Source organism: Ptychodera flava, assembly GCF_041260155.1.
Source record: "Ptychodera flava strain L36383 chromosome 3 unlocalized genomic scaffold, AS_Pfla_20210202 Scaffold_26__1_contigs__length_13983176_pilon, whole genome shotgun sequence".
In the NCBI taxonomy this organism is placed as follows: Eukaryota; Metazoa; Hemichordata; class Enteropneusta; family Ptychoderidae; genus Ptychodera; species Ptychodera flava.
This window is the reverse complement of record NW_027248280.1, coordinates 1,760,576-1,775,080: the sequence shown is the minus strand read 5'-3', so window position 1 is coordinate 1,775,080 and position 14,505 is coordinate 1,760,576. Positions and strand designations below refer to the sequence as shown.

Here is a 14,505-nt window from a genome sequence, read left to right as displayed (position 1 = left end):
TTTATATGTAAATGATGTTGATAACATTCCAAACGAGTGTCCAGTGGTGTTAAGTTTGAGTCCCGATGTTAGCGCAGATATTATTCAGTTGCCCAATTCTAAAGTCTTAATCCAAGGATCCACTAAAGATTGGGAACTACGGTGTTATAATAAATCTGTTATTCCAATAACCCCGTGTAAATTTTGCATAGTTGATGTTCCTTGTGATTGTGAAATTCACTCTAATGATCTTTTTCTACCAGCTGTCATTACAAATTGTCAGCCTAACTCTTCTTTGTCAACAATTCACGCTGCTAATGTAGTCTATTTAACGACCTTGTATTCTTTGAAACATGTTGCTAATTTCACGGGAATAGCTACTTTCGAGCATCCTTGGTTAGCGCAGATACCCGACAGTTTGCTTACACAAAGGAATTGGAATCGTTCACTGGCCGTTGACAAAGCTGTAAAACTAGATTTAAAGAGGACGGCCGAAGTATTACGTAATCATGAGCGAGTTTTTATGTCACCTATAGATGAAGCTGCTGACTTTTATAATTGGGGCGATGTTTTGTCTCCTTCCTTTTCTATTAAATTAATTATACCCATAGGCATAACTACCATATTATCTCTATTAATTCAAATTTATATAATTCTTAAGATGAGAAATCTGCAACGCCCAATTCTAGTTTCTAAGGCTGTAAAAGCTGTTCAGGGACAACTGAATCCATATCAAGCCATTTGGCAGCTTACAACAACAGACACGCCTCAGAATTCCACTGAAGTTTTTACTCCTAGTATTTCTCCAAGTTTCAGTACAGACTCGTTTTTCACTATGTTAGTTGTTGTTCTACTTTTATTTCTTTTGTACAAACTATTTAAATTCTGTAAGCGCTTAGAATTTCCCTTTTTGTGTGCCGCTGTCCCTGCAGTGGTGAATCGATTCAAAAGGACCCCTAAGACGAAATTATTTCTCCAGATTTTCACTCATACTAAAACTATAACCATTTTCGTTCAGGAAGTCATTTACTCTCCCTCCTTCCTACGGATGACAAGCCTAACTAGTACAGACCTTGAGGTTGTTACGGGTTTTTGCTTTAGAAATTATTTAGAGGTTCATTGGGATCCCCTACTTGTTAATCGAGGTGGCAGAAAAACGCCCTTTTTGGAGGTTCAGTGTGATCTTCGTCAAAGAATCCCATTATCTTATTTATCTTATCGGAGGTTGTTAAAAATGTTGAAGCAAGGTTCTCGAGTTAGACTTTTAGCCGGTCGTTCTGACGATGCTCTCTATATTGAAGTCCCTATCGGCTCTCCTGATCAGGCGTCAACTAAGCTCGATAAAATTCATTCTGAGGTGTTAAATGTGCAAGAAGTAATCATGGAACTCAAATTATTTCTTAGTGCACCCTCTGCTTACAATAGTCCTCCTCGTAAGTATGATAGTGATACAACCCTTTATCATAACGAAATCGAAAGCGGTCAACAGGCTGTTAAAAGGAAACTTCAAAAGGCAAAACGACAACAGTTAGCGGATAAACAAAAGAAAGGCAAATTAATTGAAGAGAAACATGAATATCGTAATATCCCAACACAGTATCAAAGGATTCAGTTACAATATGGCAAAGGTTCACTGAGTCCTGATATTAAGCAAGCTTTAGAATCAAAGGAATCGACATCTGTTTTGGTACATGAAGGCATGCCAACCAATATTGCACCTTTATCGCAAGATATGCATGCTCAGGCGACTAAAAGGAAACATGTTCAATTTGTCGGTGAAGAGATTCCACCCACCGAAATTAAGGAGTTAGAAAAATCTCCAAATCCAGAATTTGTAGAGGAGGCCGTCGATCAATTCGGTACCCCTCCTTAAAATTCGAGTTTTCCCGGGGAAATTTGGAGTCGATAAAAGGTGTTAGAAGAATTACGAAGTAACATTAATAAGTATTACTTTATTTAGGCGCCGTATACGTATTTTATTGTCTTAATTAGTATATAGATTTTTCCTTTTCTATAATTATTGACGAAATTATCGGTGATGGGATAAAAAGTAAGTATCATTATTTTTAGTTATATGTAAGTAAGATTTGTAGAGTTGATAGATTTACTGTTATTATTGATATGTAAGTTTTATTGTGAAAGAATTGAAACAGATATTGATGTATTATTATTATTATTATAGTTGTTATTATTAATTCTTGATAGAATAGTTAAGTTTATTAAATAATTATTTTGCAATACGAGGACGAATTGCTTTAAGGGAGGGGAGTGTTACAAATGAAGTTTTTTTCATCAGAAACTTTTGTTAAGACACAGAGTTCAATGCCCTACTGCATGCCAACCGCTGTATGTTAATTAGAGACTGTGACATCTGTTGTTTTTCTTAGTGGTATTTTAAATTGAAGACCGTGACATCTGTTGCTTCTCTCTTTAAGTTTTTATTATGGTAACAACATCCGGTGTTTTTCTGTTTAAGTATGATAATGAGTTAGGACGTACATTTAAAATGAAGTTTTGTTGTATTTATAGTTAAGTTAATTAACGTCTGCTGTATTTACAATTAAGTCAATAAGGTATATAGTCAGACGTTGAGTTGAGTTAGTAGCACTTAACATCGTCTGGCTCATCTGTAAGCTTATTCACTTCGGGAATAAAGACTTTTAATTGTCAACCACACGCCTCTACTCTGGTCGATCTCTGGTATCCTGCTCGTAGGACGAACAGAGTTTCCGTAGCAATAGGATGGTGGTCATGATCGAAATATTGATGATGCCCGGGCCATGTGATGAAATCTGCTGCAGTTACTGACCTTACTGATAACTAACTGTGGTGTAAGGCATTTACTAGTAGGCACTTATTTGAGGGAGAATTTGCATATTTCATGAACTTTGTAATTAGTGATATTACTCAAAATTACAACATTAATTTGATGAAACATGCTACAGATGTTAATCTGATAAGTATCTCATTGTACTGAGAACCATTGTGCAGCGTCATGTTAATAGAAAGCACATTTGCATATTTAATGAAGTTTTATAATTAGTCATATAAATCCGAATAACCGCATCAAGTGTGATCTCACGGATATCTGACTGTGTTGTAAGGAATTTAGTAGTATGAAGTTAATTAAGGTTCATTTGCATATTTTAAATCTTCGTAATTAGGGAATATATAACTCTGAAATTACGGCACAAAATTTGATGAAACCAGCTACAGATATTGATCTTATAATATTTGTTTGTGCTATGAAACAGTGAACAGTGTCAAGTTAATTAAGGGCTCATTTGCATATTTAATGAACTTTGTAATTAGTGATATTACTCCAAAATTACAGCATTAAATTTAACGAAACGTGCTTCAAATGTTGAACATGGATATTTAATTGTTCAATGAAGCATTGTGCAATGTCAAGTTAATTAACATCTCATTTGCATATTAAATAAAGTTTTTTAAATTAGTAATTAACCTCTGAGAGTACTGAGCGAAGTTGATAAACCTGCTACATATAGATATAATACAGATATCTGATTGTTCTGTGAAGCATACCACTATTAATGAACCTGTTGTAAGACACGTGAGCATATTCAGTTCACATCTACTTTTGCATGCATTGGTATTGTTTGAAATGAGTGTGCTTAAGTTTATTTAAAGTTATTATGGAACTCGTGACACATTCCCAATGCATAAGTGCACGACATTGTGGTTACTTTACATTGGTTTTTTAAGGTTCAAGAAAAGAAGTTTACCTTTTATGCTGAAGATTCTCATGTTGTTAATAAACTCAGAACCCCTGTTAATGATATATTTTCATAAAGCCTAGATACAGGGAACCATTTTGGTTAGCATAACATAACTGTCACGTGACAGGTAATTTGCATAACTTTTTCAAAATCGGTGTTCCCTATGTTTTGTTTCAATTCTTTGGTATATATGGCTGAAATTTGTGTGAGTGCAAGCTGTCCTCAGGATCTTCCAAAGTGTGTCTCAGAATCGTTTAAACCTAAAAAAAATTTGCGCCAGAAATAACTTTCAGGACGGTGAATTTAGCCCTAGTTGATTTCTTAAAAATTCTGCAAAAAAAATTAAGCAAGTTATAAAAGCTCGGAGACAGTCTTTTGAAGAGCGTTGTCACAGCTTGCATTCCAGTAAGTTTGAGTCAGATATTTGCAAATAACGAGACAAAACATCGGGGAACCCGATTTTGAAAGGTTATGTGATTTACCTGTCGCGTGATGGTAATGTAAACAATGGTAACACTGTAGTTACCAAAATGTTCCCTTAGATCTAGGCTTCTAGAAAATGTGTAATTTGCGGGGTTCTGAGCTAATTAACCACCAGGGAATTGTCTGATTAAAAAGTTAATTTCTTGTCTTCGAACCTTAAGCAAGTGTTTGCTGTAATTCATAAACTTGGACGATTTGCCATGACAAGTCCTTCTAACGAGTTACTACTCCCGTATTTATGAAGGTCCAATGTAATGCTATTCCAAAGTGGATGCTTCTATGTGGGATAATGGCTAGATATTATTTTACTGCACAGGTTAGTAGTTAGACCATGGCGTCAGCCGTCGCGATTGTTGGCCTCATGGCAAGGCACATAAACTATATTTCAAAAGGTGCATGCTGGTAGCTCACCTAATAGATAAAAATGCGGTGCAAATATTAAAGGCAAATTCAAGGGATATGCATAATGACTTATGTTTGACTCTGTATATTTATAAAGTAACTTGTGTTGACGAGTTTGAGGGGATATAGAGTCGTGTAAATAGAAGGAGCAAATTAAAGGAACCTGCACAAAAGTACTAGAGTGATATTTGAATCCATATGTTTCATATAGTGACTGGTTATGTCATGGTGAGAATAGTCCAAAGTAATCATATGCTTTCCAATACGTTGTGTGGGAAAGTCGTTATGTATTTTGTTCTACACTCCAAAAGAGGTGAAATGTTAACAAGATTTATAATTATTTGCATAAATTTTAACCTTCACATGGAGTCTGAGTTGGCGTTAGGTCACGTCCTTGACACGGGTGTGTTTTGACCTGCATTAGTACATCCACACACAGCAGGTCATAGTATCGGCCAATGAACGAGATTACAAATAAACACGCACGCAGAGCTGATAACAAATAGGCAAGTGAACATCTTTTCTCTATAGCAGGTTGTATACAATAAAGTGTCGAGAGAATTCATATTCATTGGTACCGACTGTCAGGATAAATTCACACAAAAGACGCTACTCTTAAGCATAAGGTATGAGCCTTAACACATGACACGAATAATTTAATGAGTTGTCCCAGATACGTGAATCAGAATGTTGTATAATATCAGGGGCTTGGTGTCTCTAAAGGTCGGAGGAATATTACAAGATCATAACAGACACAGAGTCTGGTTGTTTAGGACACTATTCCTGAGAGACGGTCATCTATCCAAACACGTTACCTCATATGTACATACCTGCCTTGCCTATCATCTGTCTACCGAAATATTTAGGTATACTGGTGACGTAAGACATTGTGGACGTTTTTGACCTGTTTGATATATTCGTAGTGATATGCTGTAGTGTCAGTGTGAATGTAATTAGAGTCAAATAATAGTCAAATTAATATAGAATGCAACTTTTGCCGCTCCTGATTTGAAATACTCTAGCGACAGAATAAATCACACTTCAGTTGTCAAATGCTGACATAAACGTATATTGTATCGATTATGTTAATTAAGTAATAAACTAATAATTCAGTAGAAACTGCGTTGCATTGATAACCAGTTCCAACTTTCTGGGAAGCAGCTCGGTCCGTCATGTCAGTAGCTGTGTCTACATTAAACAAGGAATGCAAATCTATTCAATAGCTATTGATGCATTGACTAATATTTTGGGTCGCGTCATTAAAATTGGCTGCTTGAGCATGAATAATTGCCATGATTGTTACATTACATGTGTCGGGTCGTCGACAGTCAACTACTCCATTATTATTATTTAATTCATTAATGAGCTTCGAAGCTCCAATGCAAAATATCTTTAACACTCAATACAGAATGGGTTTTTAGGGGAAAGTACTATACGTCATGTCGTGTTGTAACGATCGGTTTGTTTGGAAGATGTCCTGCACAGTTCTATTGTGTCTTAATTGTCAAATCTCAGATATCAATCTTCTCTGGAGGGAACACTGTGTGATAGAAAAAAAGGACATGGACACTTTTACCCATTGGATACAATGGCACACGCATATTTGAATACGTGAATTATTTTATAGAATATTGAATAAGTAAAAAGTTCAACCTAAAAGACAGCAGCATCGATCAAACCCGTTGCATATTGTGACTGTCAAAGTACACGATAATGCACATTGAAAATCGACAAGAAATAACGGTTTCTGTATACTTGTGTAAAATAAGTAGATTAGAAAGTTTGAATATACTACCTTCTTTCAAGTACACTTTGTCGGAAGTATTTGATCCTTTTTGTAATAGCTTTTCCAGCTCCGTCCTGTAGTTATCAGTCACAATGTCGTTTGCAGTCTTCTCAGAGAGATCATCATTTCCTTGTATGCGATAAAAAGCGGCTAAATAGTATTTTCCTGTTGAATCAATCAGCAATGTATTATTTATGATTGTTTACAGGGGTATGATGCATGATCGTAGTTCATTAAAATAATGTAGGTATAAATACCTTCCTTCGTGATCACGGAAAAAATATGTAGCTCGTAAAGACACATCATAACTTTCATTACATACAATGTAGACAAGCATACGAATTAAATCCATCCTGCACATACCTAACTGATACGACTCGTTTGTAGGAGCCAATCGCTTTTCTTTAATTTGCAAGGCTTCCTTGAGTAATTCTTCTGTCTTCTTGATGTTCTTGGATGAGGAAATTATATAGTTTCTGGCCAGGTTTGTCAAACCGTACGCAACACTTTCAACATCACCTGTTCCGAATTTCCGCTGCCAGTATGTTCGCCTAATTTCAAGCGATTTCTCCAAAAGTTGCTGTGCTTTGTCGTAGACACTTGTATCTTGATAGAAACGACCAAGTTGGTGCATGGCTGGTTGAGAAAGAAGTGTTGAAAATGTTAATACTTAAGTGAATTCTTCTTGTACCGTTCTTGGCAGATGTAATATTATTGAAAGTGATTAGCTCACAAAATTGTTCGAAATCAAATCCAATTTTCAACATTGTACAAATTTAATCGTGGTAATACAAAATCCAATTTTACCATTGGCAATTTCAAATTTTGCTGTTCTTCCGGTGTTTCAAAAAGTGTCTTCACTTTTTCGAGTATATCTTCCAACATTTCTTTGACCTCAACTCTCTTTTCCTCGTCCATCAAATACTCCTTCATGTTTTGCAGTATCCTTGCATGGCGTTGTTTAGCTTAATGTGATTTACATGAGAAGAGAGAGAAGAGAGAGAGAGAGAGAGAGAGAGAGAGAGAGAGAGAGAGAGAGAGAGAGAGAGAGAGAGAGAGAGAGGCGAGAGAGGGGGAGAGAGACAAAGACACAAACAGACAGACAGAGGGGAAGAAGAAGAAGAAGGAAAGAAGAAGAAGAAGGTTATGATGATGACTATATTCATATAAAATAATCAGAATCATACCATCCAGAATTCAATGACAATAAGTCAAAATTATTTACTACATGGTCAACAGTCATAAACGCAGCCCGAAAACAGAACACAACAGACAGTAAATTGCCACAAGAAAATTAAATCCGTGAAGGAAAGATATATGGACGTCTGGCAAAAAGACAAAGAAGTGATGACGGGTGTTTCGAAAATAGTAATTATATGTCATTCTTTCTGATAACGTCCTGGAATGGTCTTATTAAATACCACGGTGCTGTTTTTCTGATTGCTTGAATCTTCTCCTGTTGTTAATTACGTGGCAACATTATGATGTATATCATGTTGACTACAATGTAGACAGATTGTAATCGCAAATGTACGTTCGATAATTGATTTCAAGGGCAAGCAATTCATATATCATATAAGCTCTCGGTGCACTAAAGTTCGAAATTACCTGTAAGCACGTCTATATCATTTTTCCCCTTGATCTTTTCCAATAATGCAAAACTCTCGCCCAAACGTTCCTCAGCCTTGCCAAGTTTTTCTTCACCAATTTGAAAGTACGCCTCTCCGAGATGGCAGAGTTCTGAATTAGAGAACAAAATATTCATGTATGTCAGGGAACCTGGACATAATGTTAAAAATGTGAAATTCATACTCTTATGTAGGTCATTCTCCGCAATGACTTAATTAGTCTAGAGCATTCTAAGTGTCATATCTACTGCAAGTGAAGATAGTTTTAGAACTGTAATTAGCACAATAACAAAAAGTCAAGAATTATCAGGTCTTGGTTGGATATAGCTACTTTTCAGTATACAGTTACTGTACGGATTTTTACCAGAATATTCGGGATCCTCATGTTAGTTTTCACGGCAAGACCTCCACGCTGATAATTTTGCTCTATGAAATATGCACATTTAAGATATACATCAAGCCTGTAGCCAGAGAAGGACTCACTTCTTCACTCATCGGTGTCTGGCTAGAATCAACTCCCTGCAGGGTATATACGAGTTTTGTGCCATCCCAGCTAAGGACAATAATTTTTTGTATATCTTTTTTAAAACGTGTACCTAGACTAAGTAATTAGTTTTAATGGATAATTTTAAAGAAAATCGCTGACCTCACTGCTTTTTTGTATCTTAAAAATACAAAAATTGATGAGCCTAATTGCATCTAACGAGATAATATTGGTGACTGAATCTTAACTTAGTAACGGCTGTTTAATTCTATAATTTATTTTTTTAATTAACATACCGTCTGCCAGTTTGAGTTTATTGGTTGGTTTTCTGCTTCTACTGAGTGCAACCATCACTTTACAGAGAACTTTTGCATCGTGTGCACGTCCAAGGCGGAATAGGTAGGTGCTCACGGCTATGAACAGCGGGTTAACATCGTTAAGGGCCGCTGTCCCGTTTTCTTCCATTGCAGACCTGATTTGCTCCGCAAGAGCCAGTGTATGAAAAGCAATGATGGAGTGTCTGTCACGCACACCACCTGTGGAACCGTCTTGAATTTCTTCCATCTTTGGGAAAAGCTTCTCCAAGATATTCAGTGTGTTGTTGAGGCACTGAATTCTTTCGAGTGGACTGATGAACCGCATAAAGACAACGAACTGGAGGAGACGATGGACAGTATATTCTCCCATGCGTCCAAGGCTGCGACGATGCTCTTCTTCTTCAGATTCTCCAACGACGTTTGTTGCAAAGGAGAAATGCTTTATCCTCGTAAATAAATCTGTAATTTTCTTAAGTTTCTCCTGCTTGCTACTTTTACGACCACTACCTTGTTTTGGGTATATATAGTCCCTCAAAGCTCCGGGATATAGATACTTTGCACCGTCTACGAATAATGCCACCTGTATACGCGTAGCCAGGCAGGAGCAGATGTGCAGGAATTCCCTGGTGTGTTTTTCCTTTGCTATTGTATCGTAATTCATCTTCCAAGTCGTCAGGATGTTAAGACGCCCACGGTCAGCAAATCGACGAAGACTTGTGGCCGGGTGTTGTTGATCGCCACTTGAACTTTACTAATTTCCTCATCAGGAATGCTGATGTCCCTATCTGGTAGGTCCTTGATTTTGAGTTCCTTGATTTGATGTGCATACTTTTCTATACAGATTCTTAATGTAGGAGCCAGGTCAGTGTTTATCTTATGTAACTTCAACCATCCAACAAGTGGATCACTTCCCATCGGTTGCAGCATTTCGAGATTGCATTTCCTGTACAACTCCTTGTATCTACTGTAGGATAATCCACTTTCTGAGATATATTTGCTTGCCTGCTTTAGAGCTAAGGGTAAACCGTGCAAGCCTTCTTCACTACCAAGCCACAGCAGTGCTTCGTATTCATTTCTTTTTGTGGATTCCAACTCCTTTAACTTGGCCTCTGCCTCCCTTAATGGCAGCACGGTGTGTACCTCTCGAATGAGGTACAAGGCAGAATCTTCCGGCGTTAATGGCTGTACAGGATTTACCATTATTGGCGTATACCAATTGTCCCAGTCTTCACCAACTCTCGAAGTTATCAATATGTGTCCGTCTCGTAGTGGCGTAGACACTGGCAAAGCTTGTTGAATGAGGCGTGGATCATCTACGTCATCAATCACAAGAAGCCACTCTCTCATCTTTGATAGTTTGTCAAGGACACATACCCGGATGCTACTTGGACTTTTCTCTTCGTCCGATAAATCCATATCAAGTTTCTGCAATTTCAAAGATTGGAAAACATTGAACGAGACAGGAACATACTTCAAAGGGATGGAAACTAAATTTTTTTACATACATACATACATACATACATACATACATACATACATACATACATACATACATACATACATACATACATACATACATACATACATACATACATACATACATACATACATACATACATACATACATACATACATACATACATACATACATACATACATACATACATGTCTGTATGTATGTATGTATGTGTGTGTGTGCGTGCGTGCGTGCGTATGTACGTACGTACGTACGTACATACGCACGCACGCACGCACACACACACACATACATACATACATACAGACAGACAGACAGACAGACAGACAGACAGACAGACACATTTGTTTGAGTTCTGTGAGTGTACTGGCGCGGGCATGCGATGTACATATTTTAATAATGCATTCACTGTCCGTCGATGAGTATTTACGCAAAGGATCGTGGAAGGTCACACAGAAGATTGATTTTGCGATTAGAATTTAATTCGGCGCTATAATTTACACACCAATAGAAGAAAACTTTCGAAATTTTGATTATCTTACTAGAGCTGTTCCTCCCATGATTATTTTAACTTTTAATTAATTATTTTAAAGATTGTATAGGTTTCAGCTGTGAACACAGAAAGACACAAAGAGTAAATAAGAGTTGGAATCTCTATCTGGATTGTCAAAGTTTAGAGCCAATAGCCACAGAAGGAATGAATGAGCATCAATGTCTCAGCGTATAAACTTTAATTTATTTGGACACCGTAGGTTTCTCCGCTGTGCCCAGTGCCTTACAGTGACTGTCGAACGAGAAATTGCAGCCACTACTTTGTTATTTAAGGCAATGAAAGCGCATGCGCTGTTCGACATTTTAATGATACAACGAACGTTTTTTTAGCAAAATACTTACCTCCAACATTTTCTTGAATCCAAAGTCAAGTAGGCTATTAGATGTTCCGCTCAAAACAAACACACCTTTATAGTTTTCCCAATTCTTCCAAACGAATGATGAAAGAATTTCAGTCTTGCCGCAACCTCCAAGCCCGTACAGCACCTGTCGATAGATTGCACAGACAAAATTGAAGAAGGGCTTTTCAGTCTGCAGAACTAACGCTCCTTACTGTAAACGCCTTTGGTACGCAAATATTGGAATTTCTTTTAGCTATACTCATTATCATTGGTCTCGCGATGTTTCTCGATATTTCGTCATGGAAAATTTACATTAAGACCAGTTGATTTCTCGCAAATTACTTATTCACGGCCAATATACACACAATCAATCATTAGAAATAAGATACAGGTTCTGCTGAAGGAATCTTCCGCGATGTCGCCCCTTATTTTATACTCTATCTTCTGACAGTTTGTCATTGATTTAATGGCATTATGTGCCAATTATTTTCTTATAAACGTTTTTGGAAACTTTATTACCGGTCTACTTTTTATTTAATACTAAAAAAACGAAGGATATTCTAAACTTCTCTACACCAGAAACAAGCTTACACGTAATATTCAAATATATGTTTAAGGTAGCATGTGCTTCGAAAATGAAAGACAAGTTGTTTCTCAAACTTTTCTCTAGCAAAATATAATTAAGGTTCACGGTGGAAAATGTAATAGTACAGAAGCAAATTGACCGTATTAACCCATATTTGAAATTCAAATGGCAACAACACTTTGTTTTCTCTACGCAGACCATGAATTTCCCTGTTTTCACAAAATTATGAGGTGAAATCTTTCAATATTGTTCGTTAGTTTCAAAATATGTCCACTAAATGGTAGGTCGAAAGAATAATGTAAACCTTCTAGACCTCGAGGCACATTCTACGTTAAAGAATATCTGTGAGTATATCTTAGTTTGAGAAAAACGAAGACCGATTTGCTATAATATTAAAATTCACACAGGGATGAGGTTCATGATCTACGTTACCTCGATATGCACGCCTGTTTCGTTCTTTCCGCTGCGTCTATATTCTCGGTAATTGTTGGCAAGACCTTGTAGACATTTATCATGTTCCTTACCAGTAAAGACAATCGAGGTTTTGCGCAGCTCAGGAGGCAACACATCTTCTTAAATACAACATAAAAGAAGATTGGCGGGAAAGCACATGATGCTTCAATCATCCTGAAGTTATGTCTTCAATTCGAGTTGAGATCAGAGATATTATTACTAACGTTTTTATTCTTACTGAGCAAAGAGATAAATCGATCCATATACTCTATTCAGGGTGCCTTGAAGTACAATGAAAATTACAGAGCCAACTTCTGAAATATTTCGTTTATGACGCTTGAAATTGCTGAAATTAATTATTTATCTTGACAGCTGATTTAGGGAAATTTTCATACCATTACTTTGAGCAAGCTTTTAATCACACTATTAAATTAGATTCAATGGTGCATGACACGTACACAAGTATTTGTTTAATGCCAGAGGCAGACACACAGACGAACAATATGAAAATGTCACTTAAATAGTTTAGAAAATACGTATGAGAAGAAGAAAATATCCAAGATATTACTTTGTGTTACTTGTTCCTGTGCTTCACGTGGTTCCCTGGATCGAAATGTTTCTTTGACGGACATGTCGTCTGCAGTTTGCAATGGGTGAATACTACTACATGTGCTATCCTTATCGTTACATAATTCCAGTATCCAGTTTCCTGCGTAGGTGGACTCTCTAACGAAGATAATTGTACTAATGATATGATAAATATTGTAATTGTTTAGATGTATCCGGTTGTCAATTATTCAGCGTTCAGAACATACAATACTATTTATAAGTACCATGACTTTGATGACACACATTTATTCAAATATCACAGTTGGGAGGGTTGAGAGGTAGTACATTACAATTCAAATGTAAAACAGGTTGTCCTTTATCTGTCAGATACGTCACATTTTCTCATGTTAATTGAGAGACAGATACACCATCAGTCTTTGTTTAACTCATGAGCATACTATCAGCAGTCAAACGTCCGATGCAAACAATGCTACGATCGCACACTTGCTTTTCATTTATATATTTATTTGTTCGTATGACTCTCCTACGATCACGGCAATGCATTTACCTAGAGTTCCAGACACTATCTACCAGCGGTGGAAGATGTAATGCACGTAGTGAAATATCCTCCTTGAAAACAACACTGCCAGTGCGTAGGAATAAACACAATCACGTAATAGGCCTTACCTTGTAAAAACGTTCTCTGCAGCTGTAACTTGACCAATCTCTTTTAAAGCCCTGCAAAATGTCGGTCACTCGCTTCATCTTCGCCACATCTTTCTAGCCATCTGCGTATAATTTGATATTTGAGCTCACTGGGATGTTTTTCTTTGGCTTCGATGTCCTCGATTTCATTGTCGTCAATATTGAGTTTCCTTGCAAATGGTCGTATCTCTTCGATCCGTATCTTCGCTACTGCAGAGATATACTTTTCAGGTACGATAGATTCAAGTCTCCTATATTCTGCAACATATCGATGGAAAAGTGCCATTTGCTGTTTTGACATAGTTTCTCAGCTATCAAACTGATTTCACAAAATTAATTCGCTAGATAAAATAAAAATTTATATTTTATTCCCTAAATAAATATGTCTGGGATTGGAGAGAACGTGACAATTAGTATGATGTGATAAATATTAAATTGTCTCCTGATACAGGGTCTACACATCACTGTAGACAAACAACACAAAAGTGTCTTCATTACTTGCGTACAAGTTCCCGGATATGTAGACAGAGTAGAAAATCTGTAACACGTTTATGACTTCCGCCACCAACATGGGCTGATATGACCAGAAAAGGATTATCGCCTGAAATGGTAACGAAGATCACGGCTAAAACCACAGAGAACCTTAAAAATTCCAGTAACCAACTTTTGAAGATAGTCATTACCGATGAAGGTGATTGATTCACATCGGATAACATGAATGTTACCAAGTCTTCCTGATATCCTGTTCGGCAAGACACTCAGGTAGATGCAAAACGCTTAGAATAAAAGCGAGATAAGAAGATGCTTCATATGAACTATTAAAAAAATAAGTTCGTAAGAGACGGTAAATCCCCCGGATATGATCACTTCATAATGTTCCCTATTGAATAGCCCTCCTGATCAACACGTGTGAATTTTCTCATCGGTTTTGGTGCAAAGGTTTTCCATATCAATCAAGTAGATAGGTTCAGAGAAACACTATGCCAGTAAATTAAATACAAATAGAGTTACCTCTTTGTGTAG

General features: G+C 36.8%; 2 long non-coding RNA genes across 3 annotated transcripts; both read right to left on the bottom strand.

Annotated features, from left to right (window-relative positions):
* Positions 1-5,100: 5,100 nt before the first annotated feature.
* LOC139126066 (uncharacterized) lies at positions 5,101-6,836 on the bottom strand. Its single transcript, XR_011550450.1, has 3 exons — positions 6,754-6,836; positions 6,400-6,555; positions 5,101-6,144 (listed from the first exon to the last, which is right to left on the bottom strand). It is a non-coding gene; the product is annotated as an uncharacterized lncRNA (long non-coding RNA).
* A 5,192-nt stretch (positions 6,837-12,028) lies between these two features.
* On the bottom strand, positions 12,029-13,736 carry LOC139126101 (uncharacterized). Of its 2 annotated transcripts, none has more exons than XR_011550467.1 (3): positions 13,465-13,736; positions 12,797-12,954; positions 12,029-12,347 (listed from the first exon to the last, which is right to left on the bottom strand). It is a non-coding gene; the product is annotated as an uncharacterized lncRNA (long non-coding RNA). The 2 variants fall into 2 exon arrangements; XR_011550468.1 differs by having other exon boundaries at positions 12,029-12,344.
* Between the last annotated feature and the right edge of the window lie 769 nt (positions 13,737-14,505).